Source organism: Triplophysa rosa, linkage group LG21, assembly GCF_024868665.1.
Source record: "Triplophysa rosa linkage group LG21, Trosa_1v2, whole genome shotgun sequence".
Taxonomy (NCBI): domain Eukaryota; kingdom Metazoa; phylum Chordata; class Actinopteri; order Cypriniformes; family Nemacheilidae; genus Triplophysa; species Triplophysa rosa.
The window spans coordinates 8,291,079-8,303,436 of record NC_079910.1 but is presented as its reverse complement, the minus strand read 5'-3'; the positions used below and the strand labels follow the sequence as shown (position 1 = coordinate 8,303,436).

Genomic DNA, 12,358 nt, shown 5'->3' with positions numbered 1-12,358 from the left:
AATGCAATGTGTATACACAATTTAAGGTTATCTCCTCTTTGCCCCGCCTCTCTGAAACGCGCAGATTTTTTACAAAGCTCATCGCTCTGAAAAGCGAGGTGTGCTATGATTGGCCAGTTAACCAGTGCGTAGTGATTGGTCGAATACTGCAAGCATGTGACGGAAATGTAACACTTCTTGCCATATTTGGAACATCAGGTTCCAAAGCAATTGTACTGACAGGTACGCCCACCTTACTTGCATATACATTTGGGCGGTCTTAGTCAACTCATACCACGAACTGACGTAGATTTGTGGGGGTGTGGTTACACGAGGCATTTCAGGCAGGTCTGGGTGAGCATTCACTTTTAGATTGATCACTTTTGTAATGCGACACTTTAATTTTTGCAATTTTACGTGTCTAATACATGCATGGGCAACTTATGCCACACCAAAGACACAGAAAAACACGTATTCGCGCCATATAACCCCTTTTATCGGTACTGGAACTTCAATTAAAAGTTCAGTGTATGAAATTTAGTGACATCTAGCGGTGAGATTTTGAATTGCAAGCATCGACTCTCTCCACCCATCCCTTCGAAGCACTACGGTGGCTGACACAGAACTAAGATGTCGTCACGTGTTCACTTCTTTGCCGAAGGAGATAACATTTATGAAATGCGCTCTGTAGAGCAGTTTGTCCGTTTAGGGCTACTGTAGAAACAACATGGCGAATTCCGTGCAAGGGGAATGTGTAAATGACAGAGTAAGTTCTGGCATGAAACTCTAGATGGCGCATTCCTAAAGTCTAAACCAATCTGACATAATAATTACTACACGGTGAAGCTGATTGGTACCCTCCGTATCAGCAGCCAATGAGCTTGCTGCTCTACGTTTAAATATTGGCTAGTGTTCGTTGTAGCAGCGGGTTTCAGAAACCCTCCTCATTCACCAGCTCCACAGGTATGGATCTGCTACAAGGTGATCATGTAAGCTAAGAGGGTTTATTCATAAAGTATATGTGCAGCAGCAGCATTCTTTATATGCACACAGCAGCATGCTGTGAATGTATTGGCAGTAGCAAGTCTCCGTACTTGCTCCGCCGCAGCAGCGTAGCAGATCTATTCCGCCAAGACCAAATACATTTATATGTCATGTACACTACCATGCCAAACCCTCCGAGGGTTGTCATGACAGAAATAGAAATAACTCAATCTAAGGTAATATAAACATAACGCTTCATTATGTAAGGTCTTTATACAACTATGAATACATACTTATGTATATTATATTGCATTTCTGTCAATAAGATCCTCCAAAAATCACACACTGGACCTTTAACTAACTTAACGTAACTTTTGCTTCTCTATCGCCATCTCTGTTTAAAGCATCAAATTGAAGGTTACTTTTGCGTACTTATCTTTATGTGAGTTAAAAACAACTAATATTTCCCACAGAATCAAACCCGACAGCTCAAATTATATCTGTGCTATCATTATTACACACTTAACGTTGGTAAGGTAAAAGGAGACAGTTTGGAACGCTGATTGTTTATGTACTTGATCAATACCTGATTTTTAACCAAAAAAGCAACTGAGAACAGCTTTAAAGTGAGGTCAAAAAAGTGACTCTGATGCTTGTAGTTGTTGCATCAGCAAAGGTCATGACAGCCATGGGAAACTTTTATTGACACCAAAGTCCAATCTGTCAACTGAGGATTTTCAGCACCGCTGCTGCATATATTTCAACATACGGGAAAACAACAAAGATAAACACAATGTCTTCCAAAATAGTTTTGGACATTAGAACGTGGTGTACAGCTCAAAGTTTCAATGTGAACACATGATACGGCCGCAGCTGCCATACTGACCATTTAGCATGTTAGCATGGGGGGGCTAACGTAATGGACTCCCACATTTTCACAGGTGGACTGCAGTCCTGTGCTTTTATTTTTGGAGCTCATCAGCAATTTGTGAGGGTGTACATGGTCTGTGAAGTTGTCTCTGTGAATGGAGCGTTTCAGCACAGCTGAGGATCTGTTTTTGGAGTGTTGTGTTGAACCATGTGCATCTCCTTCTCTTGTTACACCAGCTCCCAAATGCATCACATAGCATTAATGGAACAAAACTTCCATTATTTTCCTGTATGTCATTGGCAAATCAGAGTTCTGTACACCCACCACGGAAAAGCTGTGCGGCCAGTAACCAAGTCAACGCTGCACATCAATTTGCACCATCAGCATCTATAAAACTATCCTTTGTCCAACAAAGGTCTTTTATCCCGATGCTTCCATTCAGCACCACCCCTGTTCAAAAGAGACTTCCTCACAAAAAGCCTTAAAATAGTGGTACTCCAGTGGAAACCACTGTAGCTCAGCACAAAGCTTGGGGTGAAATGGTAGCTACCCATTTTCATGCATTTGTTTAAATGGTGCAAATAAATGGAAACTAAATGCAATATACAGGTGGTCACAGTGCGTGATGCTTTAACATACTGTAGGTATGCAGCAATGCCATTTCAATGTGGATCAGTCTATAATAACGGTGTAGGTTTTTATCTAGACTGTAACTGGGAGATGATAGTGATGTATTGGAGTGGATTGACAGGGCCTTATGAGGAATCTCGCCTATCACTCTTTATCTACCAGAAAAGGCAAAAATCAACCATTAACGCTGAGGCAAGCAGTCTGGCTTACTGCAAGCCTGCTGAGTACAGCATTAATGACCAGCCTTACTTTAGAGAGAGAGAGAGAGAGAGGAAGAGAAGAGAAGAGTGAGTTTGACAGGTGTCACTCATAAAATCAACTCAAGTGTGTACAATTCATCATCCAGTACAACCACAGAGAAAAATTGTATTTCTCACAAGTTGCTCTTTCATAACTGCATGTCTTGTTAAGTGTTTTTTATACGAATAAGCATTGATGAGAAATGTCAGATTTTTGTATCTTGTCAAATCTGTTTTAAAATTCTAGATGTAAAAAGCAAGAGACTGAAACAGAAGTCTCAAATGTTTTCCCCATATAATCTCATTGCTGTCTATATGAAATTATTAATATATAACAGATCCTATGGGAGCCTTCAACACCACATGTTCACCATGCCAATAAGATCATCTAAGCATATTAAAGAAAAGAGCATCTTAGACTCAACATAAACACAGATCGAGTCACGTTGCTTTGGACCTAAAACACAAAAAACACAATGTGACCTCACAGTAGGAGGTCATGCCAACTCTGTCCAAGTTTAGCAGCTTGTACGTGTCCCACCAATATAGTGAAGGGGGTTCAGGTGCACAAATGACAGTCGGCGTGATGAATCAGGGTAATAAGTAATTTGGTTGAATGAGAAACTGCAAGCTTTGCACTCACCCCCGCTGGTACTCATTATGTGAGCAAAAGTGCAGGGCTACTCTAACACATCCCTTAATGAAGATGACACGCCGGTGATTTTCAGTTTAAAGCTCAATAAGCTGCGGTCATTTATGTTTACATTTTCAGCAGTTTGGCGGTTTAATAGGCTACTTTTTCAGCTCTCATCTTACGTGACAGCTGTACACTGCTGAGTGGTACGCAGGGCTGGGAATATTGTCCTGCTTTTTTCTAGCAACCACTTAAAATAAAATGAGTCTATAATTAGGTAGCACCGATCTAGCACGAGACACTCCTGAAGACATGTGTTCATTCTCGCCTGTAGCTGAATAAATATAAAATATGTCAATCAAAACGGTGGGACTTTTGTATGATATTCTGAATGAGATGTATAGCCTTTTGCCACATTATAATGTAAAAATCCTAATATTTTTTAAGCTTTATAAAGAGATTTATAAAAATTTAGGCTTATTCATAAATTTGTTCATTTATAAAAATATTTATAAATATAATGTACAGTACATACACACATTATGTATTCTTTAAAAATGCATTTATATACATGATCAACAACATTACATGATTAATGTGTCCGTACTATTGCTGTATAATACATGCTGTGATGCCCTTACTTTTATTATGTTGATTTACTATTTTGCTCTTAATACCCTTAAACTCTTTCACATTGATGTTCCAAATGCTTCTTTGTCGCAAATATTTTAAGAATATGAAACAATTTGCTTTGAAAAATATAAGGATTTCAGGCCCTATTTGAACCCCATTGCATACACAATGCTATCACAAACCACACACACAGTCGTCATTGAGTTTGTGTGTGTTTATGTGATTGTGAGGGGTGCGCATGAATGTGGTGATAATCAGTCCCAGGCCGCTCAAGTTTGGCGATATGGTTTCATTAGCAGGCCGAACGAGTGCAGAGTCTTTGGCTGAGATTAGGATGGAGTGAAACTCTAGCCCGGCCTCAGTGTCCATACAGAGGAGGGGAGAGGGGTCAGATGGATTATTGCTGGGTGTTTCAAATGTTTATTATTCCTTTTCTATCTCTAACAGCTGAAAATTGGAGAATTAAGCAACAGCCTGAGGGATCAGCGCACAGGGGTTAAATCCAGCACTGTGACTCCTCAGTTTCTATTTAAGCTCTGTGTTTCTACAGAGTCTGAGTTTATGGAGTGAGAGAGATAGAAAGCAAAAGACTTGCTGAATGGCAATTTTTGGTTGGAGCTTCATACCAACAGAAAAAGCGATTTCTCAATTTACCTCAGTATGTCCTACAGTATAGACACTTGATTGACAGATTTTTTCCTCCTTAACCAAATACCCTCGGACATACATTCTATAATGTTTTAGAAGAGATTTCAATGATACATACTGAGCTCATAAACCAATGTCTGCAATCAAAAGTCAAAGTTCTTAGATTTTAATATACAGTAAACTCAAATATTTCAAACTGCAAATTTATCCTAAAATGCCTGAACTATGCCATCCACAGTATTATCCACAACTAATGGCAGACAGGGTTTGGAAAACTTATTTGCAAACAGTGTATTATTTTTGCAATTATATTGAAAAACAATAGATCAACCAATCTGGTTTTGCACTGCAAGTTTATGCCAAAGCACCAAAAGCAACTGGGTTTCATTTTAACGCCTTCCTCTCACACAGACGCTAGTCACGTCCATGCAAGGCTGCTAATCTGGCCAAGGGCATGTGACACAGCCCACAGAGAAACATGAACTTTCTGTGTCGCACAGGAATGGCGTTTAGGGCAGCACAAGCAGGCCTTTGTGCACACAAAAGGTCACCTATGATGAATTTAGATTTTAATGCCATTCCAAATGCAATACGCACATGCCATGGTCAAATTTAGATTTGTGTGTGAGCCGGTTAAAGAGTGAATAATCAACTAACAGGCAGGTTGAAAACGATTCCTTGAAAGCCGGGAAAGTGTACAAAACAAGTGTTTAATGATACCACCCATATCTGGTTATTGTGGTTATAAGCGCTTTGGAAAAACCAGCCAGTTTGCAGAAACAGCAAGATGGATCATTGCATGCTACAGCAATAGCCGCAAAGACTTTAGGGGAAGTATGTGGTTTAAAATGTTCTTTGATCAAAGTGGCAACGCTCTTCAAAAGCTGAAAGAGGAGTCAGAGGAGAATGCTTTCGCGCTCTAATGAAAGACAGAAGCAGGTTTATCCACTAGCTTCAGGGGCAAACTCCGGTTACTGTGGCTAACCACTGGCATTGTTGCCATTCATGTGTGGCTAAACGCTAATGGTAATTGTATTAAAAATAATTATTTTGTGTGATATGAAAAGTTAATACACTCACCCTAATCACCTACCAGTACAGAAATATGTTAACACAAAATGGCGCTACTTTCCGGGTTGGCCTACAAAAAATGTCATCCCTGCACAAGTCTATCGAACATCAAATATAACAAATCGAGTATCGAATGTAATTAATAAAAAATTAAAAAGTCAACGTCACTAACTAGTCAGTTACTGGAGCAATTCACTATTGTGATTCGTTGCCAATAAGCACAGATAGCCTCAGATATTCTCTTTTAAACATTTTGTCTGAGGCAACATGAGTGAACAATGACTTGGACTGCAACTCTCTGTATGTCACTTGAGCTCCTTTGTCAAACCAGGACTGGCCCGTTGTGTCGGGATAACGTTTCCACCAGCTCTTCCCTCAACAGGGCTTGATGTCAGGAACTCTAAATATAGCTGAAGCTCTGAGTTGGCACGGATGAGTCAAGTACAGAGAGATGGACACATTTCAGATCGCAGCAGTTTCACACTTGCATGATTCATGAAGTCACCATCACCATTCATCTGATCAATGTCATTGTACCTGACAAATCAAAAAGCATCTCTGTTTATCATTCGACGTGCTTACACTGTTTACATTGACTTTAAAGCAGTACGCACAGCATTATCAAACAATGTTGATTTTCCTTTCTGTTGCTCCGTGATTGATAGTTTTAGAGCAGATCCAGCGTATTGATCAGAAATAGAATTCCACCGTCAGACGTTTATCTGATTTGCAGCACTAATCAGCACTTGATCAATGGTGCGAGTATGTGCCGATGAATATGGAAAATATCCCTCTAACCTTCCTTGGCACCTTTATGAAGACAAATATGAAAATTCTGATTGACATGAGTACAATATCTCTAGGTGGTGAGTTTTGGCTCATGCAGAGAGCCTGAAGCAGCAATAAATTGAACAGGCAGCAACTCTGGGGGGGTGCAGCTGGAGCCAGAATGGCGTCTGGTGAGACAGAGACGCTGTGATACAACCCACACACACTGCATTGAAAACTGATGGTGAGCCATATTGCTGGAGCCTGTTGGCTTAAGGCTGTCAGTAAAGCTGACATCAGCGTATTCTTTATAGTCTATCAATAAATATGTACGTATAATAGAACTGTTTCCAAAGTCTCTATTTGAGTACACCATCTAACCCAAGAGCAAGCACTGTAACACTGAGGAAAGTCTCTGAATAGTCCAGACTGTGTAGGGCAAAACAGCAACAAAAACTGCTTGCCGTCAAGCTACGTCAGTGTCTCCAATGGCAATGAAAGTCTCAAACGGGTGCACTCATTCCAGGATTTTTTTTTTATTAAAAAACAAATAAAAATAATATAAAATAGCACCCAAAACAACCAAAATAAAATAAAATCTCTAATGCATATATTTTACCTAAAAACTAAACTAAAATCTACAGATTTATTATGCATCAACTACAAATGGACTTTAGAACCGAATGTGACCCTGGGTGCACAAAGAGGAACACACAGCTCTCTCCCTGTCTCGGTAAAACGTGTCTGATGACTGAAGCGAATTGATCTGTTCAATAAAGGTGTTCCTCTGTATCAGCAACCTTTTCTCTTTAACTTTTTCTTTCCATTGCTGACCAACAGAAAAAGATAAATGCACCCAATTCACCCTCTAGCTCTCTATCCTGAGCCCACATTAACTTTATAATAGCTTCTTTCCTTGGGAGGCAAGATTCCAATTCAATGCGTCATGTTATATGAATGAGATTCCTATAAATGCCAATATTTATGCACATATATTTTCAGCCTACGTCTGTCTCATTGCTGCTTATATTGAAGCTGAAAATGGCAGCAGCGGCAGAAGACATATTCAACAGATGTGCCAAGGTCTATGCATGTAAATGCATGTTAACACGCCTGTGCACAAACGCACACGCGAGTGAAGCGCCATATAAACAAGCAAAAGCATTAATGCTTCATATTGTGGGCTCCACCGGAAATACGTTTTCAAGACATTTTCATTTTCCTCATGTCGTTCTGTGCAACTATAAAATCTGTATACATACGTGTAACATATGTACTGTATATGACTTTCTGTGGAACACAGAATATTTTGAGAAATTTCTAAGTGGTTTTGAGACCATACAATGATAGTCAATGAGGATCCCTGTTTTTGATTACCGTTCTTTAAAATATCTTCCTTTGTGTTTTGCATAAGAAAGTCAGTCATACAGGTTTGGAATGACTAGGTGTAAATAAAGTAAAACAAATGCATTAACAGGGTCAAAGAAAAACTTGTAGTATCTTACATATGTACAGTATTCCCTTTCTATGTTTTGTTAAAATCTTAAAACGTATCACTTTTTAGATTTCATTTGAAATCCCAAACTTTGGACCCCACTATATAGCAATAATACTAAAAATGTTTAAAAAATCTCCCATGATATAGGGCATTTTGTCTAAAGGAAATGAAAATTTGTCCTGCAAATTTCCCCATATGGGCACACGAGAAGTTGACAGCAATGGCTCGAGGCATTTGGGTTCCCCAGGTGGTCCCGGATAGAGAGCCGAGTCTGAAGGACACTCTCTCCACGCTCAGGTGCTAATTCAATCAGGCCTTGGTGTCCTAGTGTCCGCCTTCCCCATCCAATCTGCCAGTAATTGAGTTCTCGATCAGCTATCCATCAATAATTTATTTGATCCACAAATACAGTGACAACACAGCAGCCTGGGAGGAGATAGGATCCATTTTGGCACAGAACTGAATCTATTAGTGCTCCCCGCCCTGTTCATCAGCTCCCTAAAGTGCCATCACTGGGTTAGAGTCCAGTTCTTTAATGCTAAGCCCTGAAAAAAATTGGTCATTAACTGCCTGCATGTTCCTGTTGAACAAGTATCACGATCTTTAGTAACTGTCCAAAACCTTTAGTAGGTGCACTCAAAAAATTGATTTGTTGAATTTACTTAAAAAAGCTGCGTCAAGTGGTTCCACGCAACAATATTAAGTAATTTGAACAAATAACACTTAAGTTGTATCAACAAAATACATTTAAGCAACGTTGACAAAACTTTTTTGAGTAAATCCAAACCATTCCGATTGTACCAGTAATTTTAAGTTAATTGAACTCAATATTTATCCTTCTCAATGGTACTTTTTGTTGTCATACATAAATTATATACAGACTTACTTACTGCATGTAAGTCAAAACACAATGAGCAAATCAGATGAGAGGCATCTCAGTACTGGCATTAGCAAAGTTAAAGCTCATTGAATGATGCAATAGACATCATGAGCGCTTTAACCTCTCACAGCCTAACCATATGTACCACTCTTCTAAACAATGGTAACCATAAAACAAAAAAATACAACAAACTCTTTTAAACCTCAAAGATAAATGAACATTAAGCACAAACAAGTTTTTTTTCTTTACTGAAAAACACTTAAAATAACACTAAATTTCGAAATTTACTGCCTAAATGCAGTCTTACGCAAAGCATGCTGGGAACTGAAAATCCCCCTCAACCAGTCATGTTGAATTAACTTGTTTATATTAAGTAATCTCAACAATTTTACGTTCTACTCAACAATGTTAAGTTGACCAGTCAAACACTTGTTAAGTAAAGCTGACAGATCTAAATATTTAGTATAAATAACATAGTTAACTTAAACTAACAGCAGCGACAGTTCATTTTTTGAGTGACGATGGTACTTGTGTGACTTTAATTCTATAGTGGAATATGTAGGATTATATCTAGGATTCTTTTTGCATAAACTATACAAAATAAAATTAAGAGAGAGATTTTTTACATTTTAATGATTTACATTGTTTAATACATACGTCGTATAGCCACTAGAAAAGGTTAAGGATTACCATATACCCACTTAAAAAAGCGAGAGGATACGTAACAACATCGTTTTGTGTCAGAAAAGTGCGACACACTGACTTTCGGACCACCGGGAGATAAGAAACAAAAGGAGATCATGAAAGCCAAGCATTTAAACTACACTATTTCTGTGTTTTTGTAAGCCTGCCCGTGAAGCTTCTGCCGCTTCGGCAGGTGTTACAGAAATTGAGCCCGACAAGGGGTCCCCCTCCATCGCGATAGCGTCCAGGGGTCACAATCGCGATTCATTTCTATTATACTTTCTGCTGATAACTCACCCCCACTTTTAAAACCACTGCATTTTCTTTTAATAAAATAAGCATATTTGTTATCATTAACAGAACTGTAAGGGGATTGTTAGCATATTATATTGTATCTAACTAGCCAACTTCTCAAACGTTTGTTTGTGTGGTAATAAATGAGGGAGAAAGGGAGAGAAAACTGTAACAGGTGCTTGATAAAACTGCACAAATGTGCTTTGTTAATTATTATAGTTAACTATAAATGTCAAAAATCTAGTTATTAGTGACGAGCATCAGAGTTTGATTTTAACCATTTATTTCAATATGATTTACTGTAAGTCTTTGACATGGCCTTAGTCAGTCAAAATCAAACTAAATCAAAATTGAAATATTATACTTTCACAGGATATTCTTTAGATTTGATTGGTTTCCCTGCCGAAAAAATAATAGAACCCTGCCCAAAACACATTAGATGCAGATGGGAATCAATAGAACACCCATTAAAGCCCAAGACATTTGTTTCAATTTGTAAAAATGTGTGGTTCATAATGGTATTTTAATGGAAACCACTAGAATTTATGTAATGATTACTATTTTTTAGCAGGGTGGGTTTAAGTAGAAATAGTGCATCACAAATAAATGACTTTATAGCTGGGTTTCACATGGATCACAAATGTGCATTGAAAATTGCCAGCTGATAAAACCGTGCTTTAGGGATTGTATACATATACCATCTAAGGCTAAATATAGCTCTTAACTGGCTGAGTTAGACAGTGATTAACAAAACCAGCAAGTCCCCACTGCTGTCATTGGCTATTGAAGTCTTGCTTGCAATAAATCTTTTAGAATTCTCTTGATTACGTGAGTGTGGTGGTGCTCACGGGTTGTCGATCTGCTATCGGTGAGTATGGCTGGAAGGGGAAAAAAATCAGAGTATACTCACTTCTTGCAAAATATTTGCTTCACGCACATAAAACCTACTGTGAGCACTTGTAATTTCACTTTTATGAAAGAGGCTGCCACGTTGTCAAACTACACGCGGTCATCAAGACCACGAACCTTCAAGCAAAGGCGTAAAAACTCACAATGGCATATTAACTCACACAAAGCCCACATACACTCTCTCACCACACAACTCTTTTGTCAACAACATTAATTAACGTTTATGATGGTGGTGTTTCAAGGTTAAACTGTACAACTGTCTGAATGATTTTCAATATGCACAGCACACCGTCCTGCATCTACCCAGACGCACACACAAAATTCAATATCATCCCTCTCTGCTTATCAAAAGGTGCATACACAGAAATCCAGATTGAAACATACAGGAGCGTGTTCAGACTGATGTCGTACAAAAGGGGTTTGTTAGAGTGATGGATTTCTTCCTGCCTCACACAGAAGCAAAGTGACATTAGCTGTTTCTTCTGTCCTTCGGCCACATGAATTAATAGTTCATTTAAGCCTTCATTACATGAGCAACACAATGACTCCAGTACTCCACACTGGACACATATGGACCATTATAAAAGCATTAATTAATCCGTGAAAGTGCTGTCATGTAAGCTATAGAGACTGTAAGGCAAAGGATAAAATATATAACAGTCAGGCAAAGAGGAGGTTACCGCAAGCGTACTTTCAGTCATATGATGGTATAGAGAAAACGTGCATTGATTTCTGTCAGCAGCGAGGCGCAAATTCATTAGCACAGGTTTTTACCCAATAGTGTGGTTCTGGGCTGCTGTCCAGTCTTGAATAATATGACAGTAATTGCTTCTTAAATAGAATGAAAGCTTAGGGAACTTGATGTGTTTACCTGTGTGGTGGCCTAGCAGATGGTGTGTCTGTTCGAAAACATTCAGCTGCGGTTGTCATTCGGGCAATGTGTTTGACTGTTGACATGTTTTCTCTCCTTTTCTTGTATGCCTTCGCTCTGCCCTATAAAAAAAGGCAAAACAATTTTAGATGTTTGGGGGCAGCTTTTTATAATGTGTCATGCAAAAAAAAGTTTGTTATTGGAATTAAAGTAATAAATTACCACAACATGAACATTATGCTATATAATGATTTACCCACTCATGCCTTCCACAATGTTATTTTTCAGTGCAACATAAAAGTAAAAACTTTTGAAAAGTCGCAGCGTAGCTCTTGACATAATGACAGCTCTTAGTATGCAGAGAACTGTCGTGCGTGCTCCGAAACGAACCATAAACATCATCTATATAGTCTATATAGTATTTCTTTAGCGTATGGACAAAAATGCAAAGAATGTTTTTACTTGTTTATTGTTATTTTTGAGGGTTAGTTCACCCTCTTGTTATTTCAGACTTGTATGACTTACTTTCCTCTGCAGAACACAAAAGCAGATGTTTTTGTCGGTAACCAAAGAACGGTGGTACCTATTGACTTGCGTTGGTTTCGTGTCCATACAATAGAAGTGAATGGGCACCGCCGTTGTACGGCTACCAACATTCTTTAAAATATCTTCACTTCTGTAGAAGAAAGAAAGTCATACAGGTTTGAAATGAAAAGAGGGTGAGTACATGATAAAATAAGTTTCATTATTGGGTGAACTATCCCT

The 12,358-nt window shown here is 38.6% G+C and overlaps 1 protein-coding gene across 1 annotated transcript in view; it reads right to left on the bottom strand.

Moving 5' to 3' along the window:
* fignl2 (fidgetin like 2) overlaps window positions 1-11,698 on the bottom strand; it is a 28,854-nt gene extending 17,156 nt beyond the window's left edge. The window contains exon 1 of the mRNA XM_057319998.1: window positions 11,594-11,698. The gene's annotated coding sequence lies outside the window, so the exon portion shown is untranslated. The remainder of the gene's footprint in view (window positions 1-11,593) is intronic.
* Between the last annotated feature and the right edge of the window lie 660 nt (window positions 11,699-12,358).